Raw genomic sequence first — 6,631 nt, 5'->3', positions numbered from 1 at the left:
AGCTATCTAAGGATGGTACTATAGAACGCCACCTCAAGGTAGGCCTAGTGGCGCCATCTCTTGGTCAGGCCGGAAACTTATCAATCCACCCTCGTATCATGTTAGTTAAAATTTATCTCGTTCATTGAAAATTCAATTTATTTTGTTGATTTTTTTCGGTTGAAAATCAATTTTTTTTTACTGAAAATTTAACAATTTCATTATTCTATAGTTCATTCTTTTCAGCTTACAATCAAACTACTTTTTTCAAATGGAAATTCAGCTCTTTAGTAAAAAATTATTCTTCTTTTATTGAAAAATTCATTTATCTTGCAGAAAATTCGGATTTTCAGTAGAAAATTAAACTTCTTTGTTGAATATACTTAATTAATTACTTTGATTGAAATTTCACAATTCTGATAAAATAGCATTTTATTCAGCTGATTTTTGTTTTTTTCTGACTGAAGGTTCTTTCTTGACTGAAAATTCAACTCTTCTATTGAAAATTCGTTCTAGGTTGAGTTAATTTGATTTTTATTTAAAATGTTAATCTTTTTTGGCTAAAATATCAAATATTACATTTTTCCTTGACAATTCTTTTCTTTGAAAACCGTTTTTTTAAACTAAAAATGCAACTATTTAATTATTAATTGAACATTGATCTTCATTAGTTGGAAATTCATGTATTTTTTTGAAAAGTCGCGTTTCTTGTTAAAAACTTAATTTTCTCGGCTGAAACTCTACCTATTGGGTTTAAAGTGAAACTATTTTATTGAAAATTCTTATTTTTTTGGTTGAGTTCAACTGTTCCAGGTTTAAAATAAAAATATTTTTGTGTTTAAAATACCTATTATTACATTTGTTGTTAATAATATTAATCTTTTTCTGTTTAACTATTTGTTTTAATATTTAATTATTTAGTTGCAAGTTAAATAACTGTAATAAATTTTTTCTTTCTTTATTAAAAATGCATGTATTTTGTGGAAGCTTCACCTTTTTTGGTAGAAAATTAATCTTCTTAGTTGAAAAATCATCTTTTTGGTTAAAAATCCAAGTACCAAGTTGCAAATTAAATATTTATGTTGAAAAACCATTTGTTTGGTTGAAGATTAATCATTTTAGTTGAAAATTCATATCTTTCCTTAAAAATAAACTATATTGTAAAAAAATAATTTGTTGTTGTTAAACATTCAATTCAACTGTTTGGTTAAAAAATTCATCTTTCTTAGGTGATGATTATTTTTATTATTATTGTTATTATTATTATTATTATTATTATTATTATTATTATTATTATTATTATTAATCAAAACTGTTCTTTTTTATTCCCGGAAAATTTAACAACATGGCATTTTGGATAAAAGCTCGAAAAAGAGAGCAGTTTGAAAATTATTGAGATCATTTTTTTTCCAAAATTTATAAATTCAGCTGAGCCAAACAACCCACGATCTGAAAATAAATCAAGATAAGGAATATGTTGTTTTTTTAACCTCTACAAGATTATTATAACATCTTTCTTAATGTTCTTGAAAAATCGAAAATGCAGATTTTAATCGCATAGTAAAATTATTAAAGGTCCAAAATTCCTTTTTGTAGACAAACTATGCGAAATACGAAAAAAATAATAAAAGGCTAAAATTTTGCATTCAAAAATTTTCTGAAAGTTTGTTTTAAATTAGTTTTTGATAGAACTTGTAGTTTTTGTTTTATTCAGAAAAAGCAGTTATAAAAAGAAGTGTTAGCAATTTTTTCTAGATTTTTTTGGTACGATGCATAGTTTTTGTTTGAATCGTCAAAACTATTATTAAAAATAAATTTTGTTTGTAAACAGACACAAAAGGCGAGCAAAAAAAAATGAAAAGAGAAAAGTTTTTAAACAAAAAAGATCTACAAATTTGTTATAGACTTATGTTACTACCATAAAATTTTATTTAAAAAAATTTTTCGCCTAAATTATATTTAAAATTTTGATTAAAATCATAACAAATAACATTAAAAATAAATTGATTGGAAACATGATACAAGATGTAATAAAGTGTTTAGTAACAAACATTTTTTTGTGGGAAGCGCATTTTTATTAATTATAAAAAAAAGACAATGAAAATCATCTTTTTCGATACTATTGCATATTATGAATTGTAGCAATATCAATTTACTGAAATGATGCCATTTTCAGGGTAGCTGAGAATAAAATTTAGTGCAAAATTAGGAACAAATATGAAAGTCATAATGAATGATCAAATTTGTCATTTATTTTGCAATGTCTGAATAATCAGTCTCATATCGAGATAAAGAAATAATTATAATATACATTTGACATCGAAGTATTGAATATTATGTAGAAAAGTTTGCATTGTGGACAAAATCAAGTGCGAAGCACGAGATACGTGTTTAGAATATATTCGTCAAAGTCGGAGGAGCTTTAACAAAAGAGAATTCAAAATCACTAAATTACAGTTGTCGATGCGAAGCGCGAGATAAATATCTTATTGTACCATCCATGCTTTGTAATTGAACTAATTATAATATGATTATAATTTATCGTTCTGTAAAATTGTCATGATTATTTGTTTTATTTCAGAAAGCAATTTTGGCGTGAATGTAGAATCAAAAAGAGAAATGGTTGAAGAATATATTAAAACTGGCGATACGTATTCTATTTTATCATAATGAAAATATAATTTTTTTAAATTACACTGCTTTTTGAGAATGAGAAATTACAGAAAAATGTTATTTGCAGAGCAACGAAGGTATTGATAAAAAGAGTCTTTTCTCCATGGCTACATCCAGACAACCTGTTTAATTTCACTCAAGATTCAACAATTTTCTATGTTTCTACGAATAAAATGCAAAATTTCACAAAGCATGTACGTAAAACCAACTTTTATGGTCTTTTTCTGTAGTAACAAACAATAAACATAAATAAAAGTTTGTTTTATAGATAATAAAAGAGGGAAGAAGATATATAAAAATTGCAGCAGTTCAAAATGGCAAATAAGCTTTTACCTCCTTAATTAGTTTTAATTTTTTAATGAAGATTAAATATTTCAGATAATACTCTCAAAAGAAAAAAAACTTCTTGGATTTTATGATCGAATTAGCAGAAGAAGGCCACAAATTTACTGAACAGGAAATTCACGACCAAGCTAACACAATGATGTTTGCTGTAATTTTTGAAGAAAGATATGAGAAGAAGAATATGATTTTATCTCAATTTTAGCGATTAAATAATTTATAATTTGGGTTTTTTATTACAGGGACAAGACACTACGTCGTGGACAATGTGTTTTATTATTTTCGTGTTCGTTTCATATCCTGAAGTACACGTGAGGGGCCGTTCATAAACTAAGTTAACAATTTGTAAGGGGGGGGGGGTCTCACTAAAACTAAGTTTGTAACGAGGGGGGGGGGTAAGTGGAAGTAACTTTAGCAACATAGATAACACAACTCCTGAGTATCTTGTACATCTCCTTATAATTAATTTTAAAAATTGTTTAATTAAATTAATTCTGAAAAGATCTCTCCGCTGGGAATCGAGCTACAGAACTTCCGATTGCTGGTCGGGTATCTTTCCCTGTAGCTACTAGAAAGATCGAAAGAAGAATCCTTTTTTAGAAATCCACGCATTATTTTGCCACATGTTTTATTTTCAAAATTTTCTAGCAACCTGTATTAACATCAGAGAATAAAATGGATTTTTAACGCCTTTTCAGACAAGATGGAGCTACGAATTAAAAAATTTTTAATTAAATTTTTTCTAAAAAAAGATCTTCACTTCGCTGGGAATCGAACTACAGTACTTCTAAAATAACTAGTAAAATAATGTGTGTATTTCTGAAAAAGGATTCTTCCTTCGATTTCTCCAGTAGCTCAAGGGAAACGAATCTTACCGGCATTCGGAAGTTCTGGAGTTTATGGCTCCATGCAGTCTGAAATGACGTTAAGAATTTCCGTTATTTTCTGATGATAATACAGATTCCTTGAATAAATTACAAGAATAAATTACAAGAAAGTACCCCTTTTTCCATTATTTAGACAAATGTTGTACTTTTTGTATTTTTTTGTACATTGTTGTATTTTATTGTAGGTTTAATTATCTACAATAATTGAAAACTATAAGAATTTACATGTTTTGCAGCCAAATAGTTGTTTTTTTCCAACCGAGGATGAAAAATATTTACAATATTGCAATGAGATAATTTTAAATTAAAATGTGTACATGATCGATATCACAAAAAAAGCTTCTATGTCTAAACTTTGAAGGAATGGTAGAATATTAAAATACAATAATGAATAATCATTATTAAACCACAAAAAATAGATTACTGGTCAAATAATTTTCTTGTTTCAACAAGAAAAAATTTTCCCCGGCCCGTATTTGAACCGGGAACGCAACTATAAAATAGAAATCAACGCTATTATTTTCAATATAACGAACTGAGAATGAATCGAAAAATTTCCAAAGTTATATTATTTTAAGCAATTTTAAGCTCGAAAAATTAATTTACACATTAAAGTTAGTGTTAAAATTCATTAAAAATTTTACAGGAATCTAATAATAATTTTATTATTTGGGAACTCAAATTTTTCCTGCAATTATCTGAAAATCCTGAAAATGTAAAAAATGACGTTAAAATCATCCAGATAATTTTTTGAAAATTTTGTAAATCTTATTAAATATTTTTTCTTAATTAATAAAAAAATAGTAAGCTTTTTTTCAGAAATTTTGATACTAATTTTTTATTAATTTAAAACCTTTACAAATTTTTCAAAAGCTTATAAATTTTGTGTTTCAAATTATTCTAAAATTTGTTCAAGACTTCTAATTCGATTATTTTACAAATTCATGCTTGCTCAATTGTCATTTCTTAATTTTTAAAAATCAAGTCTATGAGAGTAAAACTAGTTTGCTAAAAATTCACATTTCTTAAGATTTACATCTTGAATTAAAAATATTAACTATTCTGTTTGCCAGTCAAAGTTTTTTATTGAAATTTTTTTAAAGATTTATAATTTTAGTTGAAAATTCATCTCTTTGGTTAAACATGTATTTTTTTGAAAGTTCGTATTTTTTGGTCGAAATTAATCTCCTTGGTTTAAAAATTCGTTCTGTTTAATTAAAACTGCAACTGTTTGGGCCTAAATTAATTTGGTTCAGTTGAGCATTCAACAACCGGGTTAAAAATCAAATTACTATTGGTTTAAAAAATGAACTTTTTGGTTACGAATTCATACTTTTGCTTTAAATTCAACTATTTGGTAAAAACTTAAATTATTTTTATGAAAATTCACCAATTTTCTTGAAAATAATTTTATTTTCTAACCTATATTTTGTTGTTGAGAATTAATCTTTTTGCTCGAAAATTCATCTTTTTGGTTGGAAATGTAACTCTTTGTTTAAAAATGCATCTTTTTTAGTTAAATATTTAATTACTTGGTTGAAAGTTGAACTATTTTGTTAAAAATTGATTTTTTTAAAAATTCAACTCATTGGTTTAATTTTAAACTATTCGGTTGTTAGAAAATTGATCTCCTGGGTTAAAACTCGTCTTGATGCTTGAACACTTTTGTTAACAATTTTTTTCAGAGGATTCACAATTTCGGTTGAAAAATATCTATAGTTGCGAATTCCTCTATTTTGTTGAATATTTTTCTTTACTCGTGTATGAGAATCTTTTATTTTAACTGAAAATGTAATTATTTCACTTTTGGTTGGAAATTGACCTTTTCTAGCAGAAAATTAATGTTTGAAAAATTGTATTTTTTGGTATAACATGTATCTTCTTGCTTGAAAATTAATCTTTTTGAATAAAATTGATCTATTTGTTTCGAAATTAATTGATCTTTCAGTTGAAAATTCAACTACTTGGTTTTACTTTCAAATTGTTTTTTAAAAATTCATACTTTCTCCAGACTCACCTTGCTGGTTTAAACTTTAAATTTTTTGTTTAACACTCGATTTAATTTTGATACGAATTAATTTGATTGTTTTTCAATTTCACTATGCTATTTTTATTTCTAAATTGATCCGTTATATATTTTGTTGAAAATTCGCCCTTTTCATAAGAAAATTGATCTTGTTTCATTTTGAAGGCAATGTGGTTTTTAAATCAATTTTATTTAAAAGAATTTATTTCCCGTTTATTATGGTGGGTGAGGGGGGAGGTAATGTAAAAATAGTAATTTGGTAAACAAATATTTACAGTGACTCTCATTTATTCCAAGACACACTTATTATAAGTTTCCCATGCTTGGATATTCCAAGCTGACAAAGTCACCTCACGACTCGCAGTAGAGGTGGGGGCCTTGCTGACTTGGAATTTCCAAATGTGGACGTTTGTTAGTCCTTTAAATAAGTGATAGTTTACTGTGTATATAGTTTATAATGTGAAAATAATTTTAGGATAAAGTTTATGAGGAAATTTATAAACTTTGTGGAGCGGAGGATCCGGAAGAGATACCAATGAAATATGAAGATTTAAAACACATGCAGTATTTTGAGAGAGTAATTAAAGAAACCATGCGTCTTTTCCCTGTGGTATCAGTTGTACGAAAAATGTTCTAGGATTTTGACATAGGTTTCGTATATTATTATAAAAAAAATAAATTAAAAAATAATTATTAAAAATAATTCTATCAATTAATTTATCAT

Source organism: Belonocnema kinseyi, chromosome 5, assembly GCF_010883055.1.
Source record: "Belonocnema kinseyi isolate 2016_QV_RU_SX_M_011 chromosome 5, B_treatae_v1, whole genome shotgun sequence".
Taxonomy (NCBI): domain Eukaryota; kingdom Metazoa; phylum Arthropoda; class Insecta; order Hymenoptera; family Cynipidae; genus Belonocnema; species Belonocnema kinseyi.
This window is presented reverse-complemented; position numbering follows the sequence as displayed.